This window comes from Leptonychotes weddellii, chromosome 11 (assembly GCF_054177405.1).
Source record: "Leptonychotes weddellii isolate Sample4059 chromosome 11, ASM5417740v2, whole genome shotgun sequence".
NCBI classification, from domain to species: Eukaryota; Metazoa; Chordata; class Mammalia; order Carnivora; family Phocidae; genus Leptonychotes; species Leptonychotes weddellii.
Genome location: NC_138379.1, coordinates 64,755,566 through 64,774,820, shown reverse-complemented (window position 1 = coordinate 64,774,820; position 19,255 = coordinate 64,755,566). Strand labels below are relative to the sequence as shown.

General features: G+C 44.1%; 1 protein-coding gene across 2 annotated transcripts in view; it reads left to right on the top strand.

Annotated features, from left to right (window-relative positions):
• Window positions 1–19,255, top strand: part of MAML2 (mastermind like transcriptional coactivator 2) — a 334,492-nt gene that overhangs the window by 206,317 nt on the left and 108,920 nt on the right. The gene's annotated exons all lie outside the window — the stretch shown is intronic.

The following is a 19,255-nucleotide window of genomic DNA, read 5'->3' as shown; positions in this document are numbered from 1 at the left end:
ATTAACTGCTTACTGACGTCTTTGCCTTTTTTCATTAAAAAGAAAATGCAACTTAGCCCTGGTTTCATTATTGTTATTTTAATGTGCTCTGTGTTTTATTTCTCTGTATCTTTCTTATGGCGACTATAATACCTTGTATTTAGTAGGTACTCAGTGTATCCCTTATTTAGCATCCCTTGAAAAACTGAAAGTTGAAATCCTCATTCTCTTTGCCACACATATGAATCAGCACTGTTTTCCACTCAGGGGTGCACATTCAAGCTAGAAGAATCACTTGTTTGGTAAAAGCACTTTGGAAACCTGTTTCATTTTTCCCACCTTCTTCCTCCCAATCCCGCAAAGATTCTGAGAGTTTGGCTCCATATGTCCTGGTGGCTGAACACCAGAAAGCTTAGCAGTTGAGCACAAAACCTGTCTCTAAATTACATACACAAGCCAGGATCTCCCACTTGCCATGATGTCAGACCAGGGTAGAACATGAGCACAGAGAAGGTACATTGGCCAGTCTGCCATTGAACTAGCTCTCCGGGCAGTCCAGTCAGTAGAGAGACAGTCAGACTTCTCAGTATTCACATTTCCCTTCCATGGCAGGAGTCTCTCTGAAACTTTAGATGCTACTTCTTTATTTCCAAAAATATTTTGGGCTTTCCCATGCACACAGCCCACAGCAGAAATCAATAGGAGTCTAGGGAGGGTGTGAGTATATGAGATCACAAGCTGCAGAAGCCAAACACAGAGAAGGGATTTGCAAAACCAGAGATACTCGGGGCTGGTTTGCATGCATTCATTTGATACTGAGGTTCTGGGGGGGGGGGAGAAGGAATAGGGGTTGAGAAGATTCAGATAAAATGGTGACTCCCCCTGACAGAAGTTAAAATCTGGTTTGTCTACGCTGATGCCTCACCAAGAATTGTGGTACGTGTCTCAGTCTGGACTGGCTTTTGCCCTGTCACAAAGTGTGTGTAATCAAGAAACGGGCCACATTTCCCTCAGAAGATAGGATTTTTAACTTATTTTTTTCAAGATCCTGCCCCTCTGATGGTGGTACAGCAACATCCTAGAGCAAGACTTCACCCGATCTTTTACTCTTATTTGCAGTTTTTCCAGGAGGTCTCTCTAGCCATACCTTCTACCAGTGACTCCAAGTATTTTCTCCCCATGAGTAAATGAAACATTGTGTACTGCCTTCCTATACTTTCAGTGATTCTAAGGCATCAATAGAGTGGTCCTACACCCCGCCTTTAGGGGGCCAGGGAGAGGGGGGCAAGGGGAGCCTGTATTCCCTCAGGGCTAAACACCTGGATTTTAGCCTCCACTGTTTCTTTTCTTCTATCATTTGTAACCATTTCAAGTGCAAACCCAGAGAACACATTCTCTTTATTCAAACGCCAGGGCTGGGGAAACATTAGAGGCAGAGTAAAAGCTGTTCCGTGTGCCTGGATGACTCAGTCTAAGATAGTATTATAGCTTGGCAGCAAACCCACTTCAGGGAAGCTGGTAGGAGACTAAAATAAAAGTTAAATTGAGGGGGTAAATCATTTTATCAGGCTTAGGATTTTTACTTGATGTAATGAGATTCTCAATATAAAATGAGTTAATTTGTCTGCCTAAGGGCAGATACTTGAAGAAAGAATTTGAAAATACAGACTAGAGGTAACTAGTGGTCTGAAATAAAACAATGCAGAAGAGTGAAATTCTTCTCATATAAATTTGGCACGATATATTTTCTTCTGAACGGCGTGATTAAATGTGAGTATCCCTTGCTTGTCACTGAGAAGGAAAAAACTACAAAGTGGTTTTTTTTTTTCTTTTAAGGGACTTTTCTAGTGTGTTTTATTTTCCTCTTTTTCTTCCTCCTTCTCATTTATCTTCTAGAAAAACTATGCTTGTTTTTGCCCTGCAAAATGCAAACTGAATTCAGATTGTTCATAAAAGATGAAGCCAAACATATTTCTGCATTCTTGCCTGTTGCTCTAGGATTTTCCATGACTCAAACATAGAGTGGGCCCCCAGTGCAGAGGGCAGATCCTTTGCTGACAAACCCACAGAGGGAAATGAGAGGGAAATGCTGAACATTTCTTCTCGTCCATTGACCCGGTGACTTTTACACACTCTCTCTCTTGGCTTCCCCTTCTCTGGATTTTTTCAGAGGACACTTTTCATGAGGCCAGGTATGTGTCTTCTTCGACAGAGAACAGTGAGTGAAGCCTTGGGAATGTATTGCCAGTTGTTCCTTCAAGCCAAGACAATTATGGAAGGAAGGGATAGCTGGTGCATAGATATCAAACACATGATCGGGGAGAGTGAAGGTTGGGCACGAGGGGGAAGACCTCCCTTACTGCCTAGGAAGTAGAATCACTGAGGGGAGAGAACTGTGTAAGAACAGTCCTCTTTTGGTTCAGCAGATGGCTTCTCTACCCCGGTAACACTTCCTAGACTGTAACGAGGACAGCACAAACACTACTGCTGACATTTGAGGTAGGTCAAAGAGCACAGCCAATGGCTCAGCTTTTTGGTTCAGCTGCCCCCCAGGAAAGGGGACGAGATGGACACAGGTCCTTGGGCAGAACCCTACTCGCACTCCAGGAATATAGAGCGGCAGGCCCAAGACTACCCTCTTGAGATGGACATCACTTCGGGTCGTGCTGCATGCCACACAACATGGCATCTGAGTTCTGATCAGAAACCAGAGCCTCAGGCTGTCTTGGGGAATGTCCTGAGTGAGTCCCTTTACTTCTTCATCGCCCTCCTAAGGCCCTGCTGAGCCTGGTCACTGGGGAATCATTTGCTTGGTGTTTTTGTAGAGAAACAGCCATGATGTGTATGCAGGGCCCCATCTGATGGAAGCGTCCATGCTTTTGTTTCCGTTTCAAAAAATTGCTTCTTTACACCATTTAGTTAATCTTTTCCTACTGATATGCTGATGTTTCTCTCTGGACTTCCAGTGTGGCACAGGGATCTGCTTATTAACAAGCAGCATTTGTAAGTACTCAAGGAAGAACCCCGTGATAGGTGGTTGTTGCTATAGCAACTTTTTTTTTAAGGAAAAAAGAAAAAAAACCCTAACCTTGCAAATGGGCATACAAGAAATTATAAGAAATTAAATTTTCTCCCTCAGAGAAGAATGGAGCTAGAATGCCAAAAACCTCTCTCAGCCTCATGAAAAGATTTGTATGAACGATTCCATGCTTCGGATTGGGCATAGCAAGCTGTGGGCTCTGAATTCCCAGAATAATGTTTCAGTGTGAAAATCAAACAGTTCTATTCTCTTACAAAGCATTTCTTTAATTATGGAGGAGATGGCCAACATGTGGGACAATGTCACTGTCAAGCACCTAGAGGTTATGCGTATGCAGCATCTTACTTAAAAACCTCACATTCATATCTTTTAATGTATCCCACCAATAAAGATGTGCTATTTCCTTTTCAGAGCTGTGGTCTTTGCAACTTGATGTCAGCTTTTTCAGCTCTCCCAGCAGGGAAATTCAGGTGAATTCCAAACTGTGATTAGAGAGATCTGAGTGGAGTTAAAAGGAGTCAAACAATAGAAGAGAAGCTTACCCGCACAGACACATGCACGCAGACTAACTGTGTGCAAAGATAAATTGCATCTGCGTATGACCGTGTTAGCTCTTGTCATAAAGCAATGAATTTGCTACGGATAGGTAGAGGTCAATGGCAGAGAGAAAAAAAATCTCTCTTTCTGCTGCCAAAAGTAATAAAGAGAAAGAAAAAGGCACCTGGGACACTCCATATCATGGAAGAAAAAAGAATGTTACTAAATGATATTGAAAGTGTAAAAATATGATGAGAAGCAAAAGCAAGAAATGAAATGATGTGCGCTTGCTAGGTGAACACAGAGAATGGAGAATGGCCTCCATTGATGCATAGATGGATCAAGGGTTGTTGGATTGTTCTCGCCCTCCTCCTCCTCCTATTTTCTGACTGTATTTTCTTTGATGGAGAAAATGATAGGCTTGATAATACATAATGATAGGCATCCAAAGATCAAACTTCATTAGATCCTTCTTATTCAGTAGCATGAAACTGTCTGGTCAAAAGCAATCCCATATGTGACCTTAATTTAACAAGTGATTAGACCCAATCCTGATGCTTTGAAATATCTTTGGTTATCAAGATCAAGCAGGATAACATTTTAAATAGGCTTTTACTATCCTTAGTCTTCCTGAAAATCTACGCTACTGGAATTTTCTTTGAAGCCACCCAATGCTATCTGTCTCTTTTTTCCCTCTTTCTTGGCGTAGTTTTTCTGTTCCCCAAATGGGATTTTCCCACTTACCCGTATTCATTTGGACATGAAACCCAACCAGAACACCCGGATGCAACACCTCTCTTTCTCACTGACACCTATGTTTCTTATGGCCTGGCTTCCCTCACGTCTCGGCTGGCTTTGAATGTACACCAAAGTTCCTATTACACATAATTTATTTACCCAATTCAGGAGAAATAGGCAAACTCCAGCCTTCCATCTAGTATTTGAGGAAGGAATTGCAGCCTCACTGCCCCCTCACTGGGATAGGGAAGAGACGAAAATATGGAAGAAATGGATGAGATACAGTGGAAGAATAAGGCCAGGTGACAGAATCATCCATTCAAAAATGTTTGTGCACCTACAAAATACAAAGTCTTGTACTTGCTGTGATAAAGGATACAAAAAATGATAAGGCAAACTTCAACCCTATGAGTCCCTAGGGCTGCTATCCTCTCCATCCCTAGCATTTAGGAAAAATGATCTACCTGCCTTGTTTCCCTTTCATGACCTCCCATCCTCAGCACACACTGTAGTTGGCCATCTGCCTCCAACCACCAGCAAATGCCAGATGTGAGAGATGCAGCTCTGCTTTGTTCCAGGTAGCCTCTGCTCATCTGTGCGGTTGTTCTCTCCCTCCCGGAAGCTTTCTTCTTCTGCCCTTGAGCTGCTCATCTCCTGACTTTATCCCTCTCTTCTTCTCTCCTTTTGACATTCCCAAGAGTTCCATTCCCATCCTTCCCCTTCTCACTCCTCACTCTTTATTTGGACACTCACAACCCCATCCATTCGACTAATGCTTGATGAATTTCTCCCCCATCTATAGAGACGGGTCTGCAACGCTGACCCTCTTGCTAGCAAGGGGGTGTCTCCACGTACATGCCCCACAGCCTCTCAAATTCAACAGATTCAAGCTCAGTCCCATCATTTGCTTCCCCACCATCCCGTTAGGAAACATGTTCCTCCCCCTACGTTCTTTTTCTCAGCAAATGATTCCATCATCCACTCAGTCACGAATCTAGAAATCTGTATTTGGCCCTCACTCCTTTCCCACGTGGAATTAATCACAACGTTCATTTGATTTCTGCTTCCTAAGTTCTTTCCCATTATCTCCATTTCTACTGCCACCACCTTAGCCCACATCCAGTTCTCACTGTCTCTTACTGATGCTGAGACATCCTCATTAGTCTTCGGGCTTACACTGTCCTATCTCCAGTCCATCCACAACTATTTGGTTGTGAGAGTCTTTTTTCTAGAATACATTACAGATCGTGTCACTTCCTTGCTTAAAATGCTTTGATGTCTACTCATGGTCTTCAAAATTAGGACCACATTGCTCTGCATGGTGACTGAGCCAGAGAAGCCGTGTTCCACATCTTACTGAGCCTCATCTCCTACCTGCTCTCGCCAGGCCTGCTTCCCTGTAGCCTCGCCTGTGTACAGGTCCCCGAGGACCTAGGTGTCACCATAGTGCTTTCCCTAGCATGAAATGGGAGTTTCCTCCAGAGAATACATTTCATCAAGGGCATGGGTTTTCACAGCCAGGCAAATCTGGTTTGATTAGTAGCTGGGCAACCTTTCGTGGTCTCATTTTTCCCGCCTATAGAATGAGGCCCTTTATATCTTCTCTTAAGGTTGTTTTAAGAATTTAATAGTAATAATAATAAAAGCGGTATTATGGGGCACTTTCTATGTGTTGGGACTGTTTTGAGCACTCTACATGTATTCATCGAATCTGTGCATCCACTTTATATCAGTACAGTTGTAGTATCTATTTTACAGATGAGAAAACGGAAGCACAGAAGTTAGGTAACTTGCCCGTGGTCAAGTAGGGGAGCCAGGATTCCAAGGGATAATGTATGTAAAGTGCGTCCTATGGAGCAGTCAGTGAATGCTGTTTGATCTTTTCCTTGCCTGTTGTATGCTAAACTCTCATCTAAGTCTTGTGAAAGGACCCAGAAACTAAAAAAATTAAAAAAAGGTTAGTATTTGTGAAGCCATTATTTGCTGCGTTTGAGTCCAGGCTTTATAGACATTGTCTCATTTGAGACTCACTACAACTGAACTGGAACTATTATCTCCATTATACAGAGAAGGAAACTGAGGCTGGGAGCATGAGGTGAACTACCCAGAGCCTCCTGTCTCGTGGAGGACAGAGCCAGGACTTACATCTGAGTCTCTGACACCAAAGCTCACACTCTTGACCGCAGCATGTTACCCCCAAAGGCATTAGGAGACGCGTAACATTGTTCACAGCCTTGCTGGGGGGACTGCAAAGGTATCATAACAGTTACAAGCCAAAAGCATTAAATACATAAGGAAAGCAAACCGTGGATAGAGTGGCCTACTGGGGCTCGAAACAGGAGAGCAGTGATCACAATGAGGCTCTGAGAGGGAGTGAGTTTTGAGTTGGGATTTGAGGATAGTGAAGAAAATACACCAGTGGAAGAGAAAAATCCATTTTGAGATTGGAATGGTGTATGGGGAAACATGACAGATGCAGAGAACCCGTCGTGGCCAAGGAAGTATTTAATCATCGAAATCTAACAAGTGGATACAAGATATTCATTGTGAGCCCAGTACAGGGAAGAAATGTATGTTTGGGGTGGGGACTAAAGTCCCAGGGGTATCACTCCTGCTGATGTCCTGGATTAAAAACAATTTCCATGGTTGCCATTGGTGAACTTTCTTAGTTTGAATCTGTCCCGTATTGTGTCTAAAAGGCAAATGGAATAAACAGCAGCAATATTCTTGAGGATTAGGAGCTTCCTGAGTTAAGGCTGTGCTTTTATGTTTTCAGCAGACTTAACACAGTGAACAGTTTTCTTTGCGGAACGGTGCGCAATGAGCTCTTTTACTTGTCTGATTATCCCGCGGCCATTCATAATGGGGTGGATGGTTCTGTCCCATCCGGTAGCAGTCAGTTAGCAGATACCCTAGGCCCAGGTTAGTGATTCTGCTCTCATTTTTTTTTAAGATGATGAATGTTGATTTATCATGAAACGCATTCAAGGAAAGGAACTGTAACGTAGTCTCAGCTAAAGATTTCAAGAAGAACAGAGGCATGTCCTAGACAACAGTGGTTCTCATCATATGGGAGAAGGCCTCCTATCCAGCCTACTGTTTTGACACAGAGAATTATCCGTGATGCACCATTTTGACTTGCTTAAAGTTTTATTTTCCAGTATAGGTAGGATTTTTTTTCCCCCTCTTCAAAGAATATGGCCACACATGAAGAATTGGAACCTGTCAGGTGGAGAATTCATCTCAGTCATATAATTACTGGGCTGAGCAAGTTAGATCAAAGTGAGGGCATTGGATAGCTATAGGACATTGCTTCAAAGAGTAGTTAAACTGCAAACAATATAAAGGCTTTATTGTCCCCCGTTGCATGTCATTTAAATCATCGAGAATCATTTCCCATAAATATATGGCAAATAGTGGGATGTTAATTCCTGCTTGAAAAAGTTTGCATTTAGACCTTCATGGAGAGCAAAGGAACTGTTCTATCTGCCATCATAAATTCTCATTTCCAGGCATGAAAGGCTTAAATTGCCGGGAGTGTAGGTTTTGGTTTTGGTTTTTTCAATTATAACCAAATATCTCTGTAAACCTCTTCATGTTTCATAGAGCTAGTTAAGCAATTTCCCCTTAGATGTGTCTTTGATGTGAAAATAAACAGAGGCTGAAGTGAAAGCTGAGGTCCTCTCTAAAAGAGTATCTGTCTATATGGTTCGTAGTCACTCAGGCTAATACTAGACCAGAGAAAACACACGTCAATACTCTATACTGAACCTAGATACAGTTGCTATAAGAAAAATATTTCTTGGGCGCCTGGGTGGCTCAGTTGGTTGAGCGACTGCCTTCGGCTCGGGTCATGATCCCGGAGTCCCGGGATCGAGTCCCGCATCGGGCTCCCTGCTCGGCGGGGGGTCTGCTTCCCCCTCTGCCCTCTTCCCTCTCGTGCTCTCTGTCTCTCATTCTCTCTCTCTCAAATAAATAAATAAAATCTTTAAAAAAAGAAAAAGAAAAATATTTCTTCAAAAGTTTCAAAAGAATGATGACATCAATGCCAAGAACATCAAAGGAGCTGTTTGGCGCTTTCAGGTACTTTGCCAAACTCCCTCTAAATGCTGCTTAACATTCCTTTGTAATGGAGTTCAAGATGGGCCCGAAATCGCAGGGACCTCTTAAAAGGTCTGCCCATCTGGCTTCTGTCTCCAGGTGACAGAACCCAACTGGTTCGCACACTACTGGCCCGGGGTGGGGGAGTCCGAACACGATTCGGATGGAAGTTTCATTTCAGGATGTTTTGATGCTTTGAGGGGAGAACCGGGGGCGATGTAATCTCTGGGAGCTCCCCTGGGTGTGCGGGGTAGAGGTATGTGCAGACAGTGGAAATCCACAGAGTAGTGGCCTCGCTCATCATTCACGAGGCTCCTCTTTCAGCCAGGCTGTGGAGGATCTGGGTGAATGACCACACGTGGAAAGTTGAAAGAGAAACCAAAAGAAGTGTGTGCATTTAGCCTCTACTCGGCTTTTCGATTTCAATCAAGCAAGAAAACTGCGCATTTATCTTATGAAAACTTTAGGTTGAATGTAATGACTGGTTTTCTTACATCTTTGCTTCAGTTGAGAAATTACTCGTTCCAAGTAACAGAAACTGTTGTATCTCAAGCAAAGAGAAAAAGAAGAAAGAAAGAAAAGGTGGGAGGAGATTTCTTGGAAGGTACGGGGTGTCTCAATTATAGGAAATATAACTGAGTCTCCCAGAGTACTGGAACCAAGAATTGGGAAGTTTCAGGAATCTCTCTCTGTCTCTGTCTCACAATGCGGGTTCTCCTCCTGGCTTCGCCTCTCTGTGGACTGCCTTCTCTGTCTCTCGCTGTCCACGGCTGAGAATGACCTCATTACAGGCGGCCCTATGTATCTCTCATTGCAAGTGCACGGAGACTGCCGACAGGGTCTTGTTTCAATTCCCAATTACTAGAAAAGCAGTGAATTGTTCAGCTTGAGTCAAATGCCTACTTTGATCCAGTCTGCTGAAGCTGGAGGAAATAGGATGCCCTAGGATCAGAAACCCTCAACCAGGAGATGTGGGGTCAGATTCTCAGAGGAAGGTGGTGAGCAAGGACAAACGTACTGGATCATGTGTTCACTTCGATCTTAATTATACAGACGGTGTATGTTCTATGTAAAAAAAAAAAAAATTAGAGAACACAGACTTATGAATAAAATGGGGGGAAAAAAACCCTTCACCATCCCACCATCAGAAGGTGCTTCAGCATCTTGAAGTGTTTCCTTCTAGATGTTTGCTGTTGTTTAACACTATTTCTGACCTCATATTTGTTTGGGTTACACTAAGGATGAGTTACAGTGGTCAGGAAGACAGACATGGCTTAAGCCTCCCTCTCTAGGGCTTATTTTATAACATGGAAGATGGACTTAAAACTTGGAAGCCAATTCATAAAAATATTTGGAAATTGTAATGAGGACTGAAACAATGAAGAGGTTGGCATGGAGAGCAACAGTGAGAACACAGTTCAGCTGCATGGCCAGGGAAAATCATAGCCAGGGTCACATTAAGGTAAGATGCAGAGGAAAAGAAGAAGCCGACTCTGATAAGAGGGAACCGAGTCAGATGAAGTGCAGTATTCCAGTGAAAGGGAACAGTATATGCAAAGACCTGAAGCTGAAAGCACCTTTTGTGTTTTAGAAATTTAAAACATAGTAAGAATAAGTAATATAGCCAAAGCTTGGGCATGAAAAGGAGATCCCTTTTGTTGCTATGTGGAAAACAGATTGGGGTGGGGAGAGGCAAAATGCAGGGTCAACTTCTCAGAACGTGGTTGAAGGCTACTGGGGAGCCTGGTGTACTCGAAGCAGTGGGGGCCTGAAGAAGAATGAAGAATGGGATCGGAGAGAAAGAGGCCAGGAAGGATAGGGACCTTTAATACCTGTTTAAGTCAGAGAAGCCACTGAAGATGAAGGGGACACTCTGGTATGGAGTTAGGGGTGCCTGTGTTTTATATTATTTTACCAAAAGGTGAGAGTTCTTTAGTAGTCATGTTCAAACCCCAAAATAATTAATAGACAACCCTGGAATGGTATGAGGGCACTCTCTCTGCCATCTGGGTGCCCCTGATATTCAAATTGACCAATGCTTTGGAATGAGTCCAAGTCCCACCATCATACGAGAAGAAAGCCATCTCTTAAAGCATCCATGCTCTCCCTTCCTCTCCAGTATCTCTCAGCCGACAGTGGGACAGAGAGTCGCTGAGAATCAGCCATGGGCTGTATAAAGGGGGTGTGGTCCACGGCAATGGCAGAGAATCATATATGCCCCATAAATGGACTCATCTCGCATTCCCAGACCACTGAGTGCCCAGTAAGTCAGATCACCAGCCAGTCGGTGAGTGCTTCCCTGGGCTGGTGCTGGCCTGGGCTAGTGGGAATAGATGAGTGACGTCCAAGGAGTCTATCTTCCAGTGACTTCTTGGCATGATGTTGTAATGAAAAAACTCACAGACCTGAAATCAATTGCAAAAAACAAATCAGACCGAGAGTGCTAAAATCCTGAAAGCAGGGAGAAAGAACGGGTGGAAAAGTAGGAGGGTGGGCGCCTGGGTGGCTCAGTTGGTTAAGCGACTGCCTTCAGCTCGGGTCATGATCCTGGAGTCCCAGGATTGAGTCCCACATCGGACTCCCTGCTCAGCGGGGAGTCTGCCTCTCTCTCTGACCCTCCCCCCTCTCATTCTCTCTCTCAAATAAATAAATAAAATCTTAAAAAAAAAAAAAGAAAAGTAGGAGGGCAAGGCCTCACCAAGGAGATGGACCTTGAGCAAGTCCCCTTCGAACGAAAGCTTCTGGACTGGGCCCTCCAGCTAAGGCGGAGAGAGAAGCCACTTGATTAATGATGCTTGCTACACTGTACATTCTGCTGAGGAGGACATTTTGAGATTTCAAGAGAATTGCCAACATTTTATACATAGCATTTACTTTGGATTCACTTCGATATGTTTTGGGCAAAAAGTGAGTCACGGGTAAAGTATTTCATGCACAAGCAGTTGGGTTTGTCAGGCTTTTACAGACTATTCCGTTCATTTTTCTGCTAAACCCAGAGAGTCGATCTCTGAAAGATGGTCCCTACAGGCCCCTGCCTTCCGACAATTGCAGCGACTCGTCAGGATGACTAAGGATATCGTCGGCAGGATAATCACACTGGTTATCACTGAGTAGATCTGGAATGACATTAAAATAGTAGACAATGTGGGAAAATCATCCTACTTTGAACTTCTTGATTTAATTTAAACATGCCCCTGTTGTTAAACAACAGGTTTTGTTTACACTTGCTAGCAGAATATCAGAATATCACAAAACATCATATTTATTTACATATCAGAGGGCACGTCATTGGAAGGGAAGAGAGAGGGATTCCTTTCCTCCCCTCCGTGCCTATAATCCCCTGCACACCTTACAGAGCAACCGTCACACTGCGTTGTCACTTTCGGCTTTATTTCCAGACAGACTGGTCAATCTCTCTCTCTCTTTTTTTTAATTGGTTCTAACATCTATCGAGCATCATGTTCTAAGACCAATTTTCCAGGTTCTTTATATGCTTTAACCACTTGGTCCTCACAGCTCAGCGGGGAGTCTGCCTCTCTCTCTGACCCTCCCCCCTCTCATTCTCTCTCTCAAATAAATAAATAAAATCTTAAAAAAAAAAAAAAAAAGAAAAGTAGGAGGGCAAGGCCTCACCAAGGAGATGGACCTTGAGCAAGTCCCCTTCGAACGAAAGCTTCTGGACTGGGCCCTCCAGCTAAGGCGGAGAGAGAAGCCACTTGATTAAATGATGCTTGCTACATCTTATGATGTAGACCGTCTCACAGAGTATATGCTTGGTGCCACATAAATGCCTGTTGAATGGTTGAGCAAGCAAATCCCATTTTACAGATGAGGAAAAGCTGAGGCAAATTCCAGCTCTTCTACTTACTCTTCCACAAGCCAACTAGGAAAGATGGGAAAGGGGCCGGGGAGGCATTAAAGACATTTTGAATATGGGGCACTTGGCATTTAGTGTCTTTAGAAGGACAGTGTGTTAACTTGTTTTTTCTACAAAGATCCTGAATTGGCAGTGTTCTTGCTTCCATATAACATTTTATCTTGGATTTCACAAAGAACAGCTATTTTCTTCACTCAAATAGTCACATATCTCAGAGTTCAAACCTCTTGGAACAAAGTAACGGAACCAATTTCCCAAATTGATCTAACAGGCCTTCCCTGACACCTTTTACCAAAAAAGAAAAAAGTTCCTACTTTTTCTTTAAAAAGTAGAAGTGGAAGTTACTGAAAAGCGTACAGGATATATGCCCCGACTTTCAGCTCCCGTGAGTTCACTCATATAGGGCATGGAGTCGAGATGGGGCTAAGCATTGCACCCCAACTTTGGAATCCCTTCCAGAGGCTCAACACAGAGTAGAGTCTGTCACAAAGCCTCACGCGCCCCTTCCCTTTTCATTCATGCGGATGACAAGGTGGTTCCGGTCCTCGGGGCTTCACATTCCTCTGACTTCAGGGTTCAGAAGAACATGAGCACTCAAGCCAAACTCTAGTAAAACCATTAAATTGCTTGGGAATTGGAAATGAAAACGTTCCCACAGCCACAGCCTTCTTCTTACACCAGTGTTTGACTGCTCAGTCGTTAGAAGGATCCAGCTTCCCAAGTGCTCAGATCAACCCACAAAGTGCTGTTTGAACACCTATAATATGCCCAGCATTGTGGTGGGTGCTGAGAGGAACCCAGTCAAGCATAAGGCACAGCGCCCACCCTCAAAGAGCTTAAACTCTAGTTGGGCAAACCTAAATACTATAGGGACAGAAAACAATACCCCACAATACCAGGTAGCTCAGGACTCTGCAAGGGCCAAGTAAGAAGGGGGAGTGTTCAGGCACCTTTAGCAAAAGGACTTAAAAATCCCATCTAGTTTGTTGGGGGCAAGAGATTCGGGAGGAATCAACTCACCTTCTGGTGCTGTGCTGAGCTCTGGAATCTACTGTCTAGGATCCCACCCTATCACTAATCAGCTGTGAGTAAAATGGCCTGAGGAAAGCTTACAGATGATGAGACCAAGATATTCATTCCCTGGAGTATCTCAGAGGTGGTAAATCTGGTTCTTGTGCTTATGCACGAGAAAAAGACAGAAATCTACTTGGGGGGGGAAATGTGACCTATGGACTGAATTGTTACCTTTGTGTGGCATATTCTCTGTTTCTAGGGCAGCCCAGGAGACAAAGAATGCATTTATTTTGTGGAAAGGGATAGGGAGCAGGGCAAGAAACAGAAACCAGGGGATTGCGCAATAATGGCCTTTTAAAATCCCTCCAGGAAGTTTATGTTTGAGTCCTTTGGAAGACCAAAGTACAGCTGTTCAAGAGGAGAGTTTACTGAGGGACCCCAGCCCCGACGCGGCTGTGTGCTGGATTTTTCTTGGCCATAGGCATTGTCCCAGCACCTCCAACCCCAGCCCTTGGGGCAGGTAGGTCATTCTGTCTGGACCTGGCCCTGAGCAGGCCTCAGCCTTCCCCCAGCAGAGACCACAGGCCTCAACTAGCACTGAGGTGTTCACGTAGGAGAATCAGAACAAGGACGAGAGTGAAAAGAAACAGTCTGTTGGATCGCAGCAAAGTCCAGTGATTTCTGTGTAGTATGCAAACCAGACCCGACTTGCTGTGTTGAAATCATTCCCAAAAGAAGCCCTTTCCTTGGGTAGCCAGTGAAAGGGTGATATTATGTGTATAATCTCACAAATTACACATAAAACTTTGGGTGCAGATTTATTGTACACAACGAAGACTGCTTCTCAGCCCATCTAGGTGACAGGAAAAGTGTAAATATTAACATGTGGTACTCATGTGAAGCCTTTCCGTCCTGCCCCTGGCTTCATCCTCTGCCTATTTCCCTAACGCCAGGGATGATTTGATAGGGTCTGGTTCAGAACTCTCTCTGGATGCTTACTAAAGCTTTCTGACTGACCAAGTGACCCTTTGTCTCTTCCCTTTCTTCTGTTGGAGCCTCGAGGGCGATGTCCTGAGCTTTCACCAGCAACCTCTAACCAGTCAGGTCACCAGGCACTCCCTGCTATCCGTCCCTGTGCGTCCCGAATGTCCTTACCCCTGCCCTGTGTGTGCGATACATCTTTGTTCTGTGATCCTTTGGTCTTGGTTCTCTGAGTCCACCATGTCCAGAACAGTGTCAGCCTGTGGCGAGCTGAAGGCTGAAGGGAAGGCAAGCAGTGTGGTTAGTGATGAAGAACAAGGACTTTGGGGCCAGGCAGGCATGGGGGGGTGGCATCCTGCTCCTGTATCATTCACTATGTAATCTTCACGTCAGGAGCCACGATTTCTTCACTTATAAAATGAGGATCGGAATACACGTTCAGAGAGCCGTGGAAAGATTAAACAAGACTCCACACAACTCTTAAGAGTACCTGTCTTAAAATAAGTATCAGTGCACAGTGGTTATTAGGTGACAGACTTAGGGGTGCCTCAGGTGCTCTTCTGAGGGGGCCCCTTCTTCCTTGCACAATTTAAAAAATTATATTTCGGGGCGCCTGGGTGGCTCAGTCGGTTGAGCATCTGCCTTGGGCTCAGGTCATGATCCCAGGGTCCTGGGATCGAGCCCCCACATCGGGCTCCTTGCTCAGCAGGGAGTCTGCTTCTCCCTCTCCCACTCCCCCTGCTTGTGCTCTCTCTCTCTCTCTGACAAATAAATAAATAAAATCTTTAAAAAAATAGAAAATAAATAAAAAATTATTATGACCACGTTGACATAAAAATATGTCTAAGAAATATTACTGTTCTGTATGGAAAAGTTCCATTTCTCTTCTGTTTTCAAAGAAATTCAAGCATTTTTATGGGCCCCTAAGTCTACCGTGGGCCCTGGGTACCGTGCCTAACAGTGCCTAATGGGTAAGTCAGCCGTGGGTGAGAGACTTATTTCTGGAGATTCTTCCCTCTCCTGTTTCAATGTTATAACTGCTTTCTGGAAGTTGCTGGCCCCTCTGGCACTCAGGATATACACTTCTAGCTTCCCGCAGCCCGGCTACCCCAGCCACTAGAAAGGTCCAAGTGTGGAGCCACTCACTCTCCTAGTCCTGCCCCTCTCCTGCCCCAATTTAAACCCAGGTCTTCATTCCTCTGACTCAGTCTCATTTCCTGGGACTATTCTTTTTTTTTTTTTTTTTTTTTTTGACAGAGAGAGAGAGAGAACGAGAGCAGGAACACAAGTAGGGGGAGTGGGAGAGGGAGAAACAGGCTTCCCGCTGAGCAGGGAGCCTGATGTGGGGCTCGATCCCAGGACCCTGGGATCATGACCTGAGCCGAAGGCAGACACTTAACGACTGAGCCACCCAGGTGCCCTCCTGGGACTATTCTTGGCCTGTAAAATGGCATTGAATTATCTGATGAACTATTTCTCACTGAGGTATTAGTGACTAACTGTGTTCCTCCTCTACTTCTTCTAGAATATTTGCATTTTGTTAACAGAACCTTTGGAGACCCTCCACCATAATACACAGCCATACATCGGATGGAGAAACTTTAGTCCAGCAAAGGATACACTTCAAAGGTTGAACTTTGAGAATCGTTGATTGTCTTGTGCCAGTCGCTTGATATCTACTGAGGCTGTGCATTTGACTGGTCTTGGTGACATAACTTTGATTAGAAAGCTCTGCTCTATGAGGCAGAACACAGACTGTCCCCAGAATTCTCCTGGTAAAGTGTCCTGCCTGATGGAGTCCTAATGGAATTCCTTTTATCCAGCATCACTTAAGGAGGACTTCTGCTCCCCATCTGAAGTCATCTCTCCAGCTGTGCTGGTGGTGACCTCACACATATACCTGAGAGACAAGTCTTATGCCCTCTGTTCCTGTTATTTCCTAGGTTTGGGCAGGAAAGTGTTCTAAGAGATAACCCTGTTTATAAAGGGTACCATTTACAGCACAGCACAAGCTCTGCAGTGCAAATTCTGGTTTGATTTCTGGCTTTATTGCTTTTTTTTTTTAGAGAGAGAGAGAGCACACAAGTGGTGGGGGAGGGAGACAGAGAATCTCAAGCAGACTTCCTGCCGAGCACACAGCCTGACGCAGGGCTCGATCCCAGGACCCTGAGATCATGACCTAAGCTGAAACCAAGAGGACGCCCCTGGCTTTATTGCTTATTATTTGCATGACCTTGAAGTCTCAGTCTCCAAATTTTATTTTCTCTTCTGCAAATTGGGAAGGGGGAGGTGGTTGGGTAGAAGTAATATCAGCCTCATAAAGGTGTTTTGAGAATTCTTAGTTATTGTGAGAATTAAATGAGACTGTCCATGCAAAGATCTTAGCATGATGCCTAGCATGCAAACCCTCAATGAATGACTGCTATTATTATTACTATTATGATGATTATTATTATTGCTACCACCACTAAATTTGTTACGGCCCCTCCAGTCCTGATAGCTTAGAGAAAGTGCTGGTGCTCCTTCCCAGACTCTGCAAGGCACTGCCCAGGGAGTGGCCTGAGCAATGGGAGAATCCAGCAGAACAGGTTTTTTCAAAGCAGTGGAAAGTAGATCAAAGGCAAATCACCCAAACCTGGAAAAAGAATGTATTCCTTTGTTTGTTCTGTACTAGTTGTGAAAAAACTTTCAAAATGTAACTTATGCTAGAATAAAAATTGTGGCCGCTCTTGAGGTAACATGACTGAGCCTCTCCAGTCTGTGTTCTTCCTGACCCCCGAGGACAGACGGGGGCCACTTTGAGTTTCGGCTGAGCATGGTGATGGCTGACGGTGTTCTGTGATGATGTTGCCTACAGTAAGGAGTAGCAAGCTTAGCCGTCAGCAAACATGCAGAGACAGCAGAGATGGTGGAGTGGGGAGCTCCACACCCAGAGGCAAAGTATACCTATGCCTTGCTGCAGATTGCTCATCACCCAATGTGAAATTTCATGGGACTTGGTTAGGCCTCTTGGCTGAAAATAACAGAAGCCCAACTCATACTATCTCAAGCAAAAGGGAGGATTTATTCTAAAGATTCCACACTGTATCAAGGAAAACAAGGCAAGAGGCAGACTGATCTGGGATTGAAACCCAGCCCTCAAATTTTGCCAACTTGTGTCTCTCTTCTCTGTGTTAGTCTTCTCTCTTTCTACAGACTCACTTCCTCTGAGGCTTTGGTTGACATATTGGAACAACAGCTCACAAGTTTTGTAAATGCAGTCATCCAAAGAAAGCCTGGTCTCACTTTCTCCAATTCCAGAATTTCTATGGCAGGAACTGATTGGCCCAGTTGAGGTCAGGTTCCTTTCTCTGATTACCATTCGGCAATGGGAAAAGGTAAAAACCGGTTAGAAGAGCCTGGGGCATCCACTCTAACTATATACTGCTTGTGAGTGAGCAAAACTACGATAAGGGATTATTGAAATAGGGATTGATGAGCTACATGACAAGAAACATGCTGTTCACATTTGGCCCTATAACTGCATCCTGGCCATTCCCAGATTCCTCTCATTTCACTGGAGATTTGGGATGTCTGTCTGCTCACTGCCCTTGGTCCCTTCCCGCTGGGCAGACCCTAGCCCTGAACAAGCCGATTGCAGCATAATATAGTGGTAATGGCACAGGCTGTAGAATCACACAGACCTTGAGTCAAAGCCCAGGTCTGCCGCTGACTAGCTGTGTGACACTGGGCAAGTTACTTAGCCTCTCTGAGCCTTAGTCTCCTTATCTGTAAAATAATAGCTCTAAAATAATACGTATCGAATCTGGTTGTTGTAAAGATTAAGAAAAATAAAGTAACCGTACTTAAAATACTTGGCATGTAATAGATGCTCAGTTATGTCAATTTCACTTTCTAATTAGGTTACCTAGAAATCTTCAGGAGGGTGGAGGAGTGGTAGCAAGTGAAAAGGGAGAAAAAGAAAAGTGGTAGCATTTTGTATCTGGGAAGTATCCTGCCTCAGGTATTTTACAATTATCCTGAGCAAACATTAAATAATTTAAGTGGGTCAGCTGCACTGGGAGAGCCATGCTTGAATAGATATAGCCTCTCACTTGAGAGGCAAACCAACAAGGATCTCAAGATCAATGGTGAATGTTTGTTTCTCATTAATTTACTGGTATGACTGTACGGTCCTTATTTCTTTCCCTATAATATCTAAAGTCCATGTAATGCAATCTAATCACTGAGTTAGTGAATGAAGTGCTTTAACATTTGATTGTGACTATTGCGGTTTGGAGAGGCTCTCCTCTTTGAGAATGTAGTAAGTAATTTTTTTTTTTTTTATAATTTATTGAGTTCTGATGATAGCAAGCACTGTGCTAAACTTCTACATGCATTGTCTCATTTCTTCCTATGAATTCAGTGCTATCGCCCCCATTTTCCAGATAACGAAATTGAGGCTTGGGTACGTAGAGTGGCAAGATCACTCAGCACTCAGTGATAGAACAGGAATTTGAGCTCAGCTTAGCCAGCTCCCGAGCCTGAGTTCTTAATGCGCAGTACTGGTTCTCTGCACCTTGGTTTTGGTTTTAAGTTTTCGAGACAGGCAACATAAGAAATGAATCCCCAGGAAAATCTGTGCTTAGAATGTCTCATTTGATAAAGGATAATCTCACAGCGTTCGTGCACCCACACGACGTTGCTGAAGGGGCTTGGATGCAAAGCCGCGGAATTACAGGAAGAAAAATAGTAGAATAACAGATACACTATCTCCTTGGATACAACAACTCTTCTGATTACCTACTTAGAGGATAATAGCGATGAAGGGTTTCGCAGATGAATCCGTGAAAAAGAGAAACTGGAAATTGTGTCCCACCTTTAGACTCTTCAGCGTTTCCCATCTTAGTCAGAATTGTGCTCATTCCAGTTGTCTGTTGCTGTGTGGGGTCGTGTGTGCATGTGTGTGGAATATTTTGGCCTGCTCCAGAAAACCACATTTGGTGACC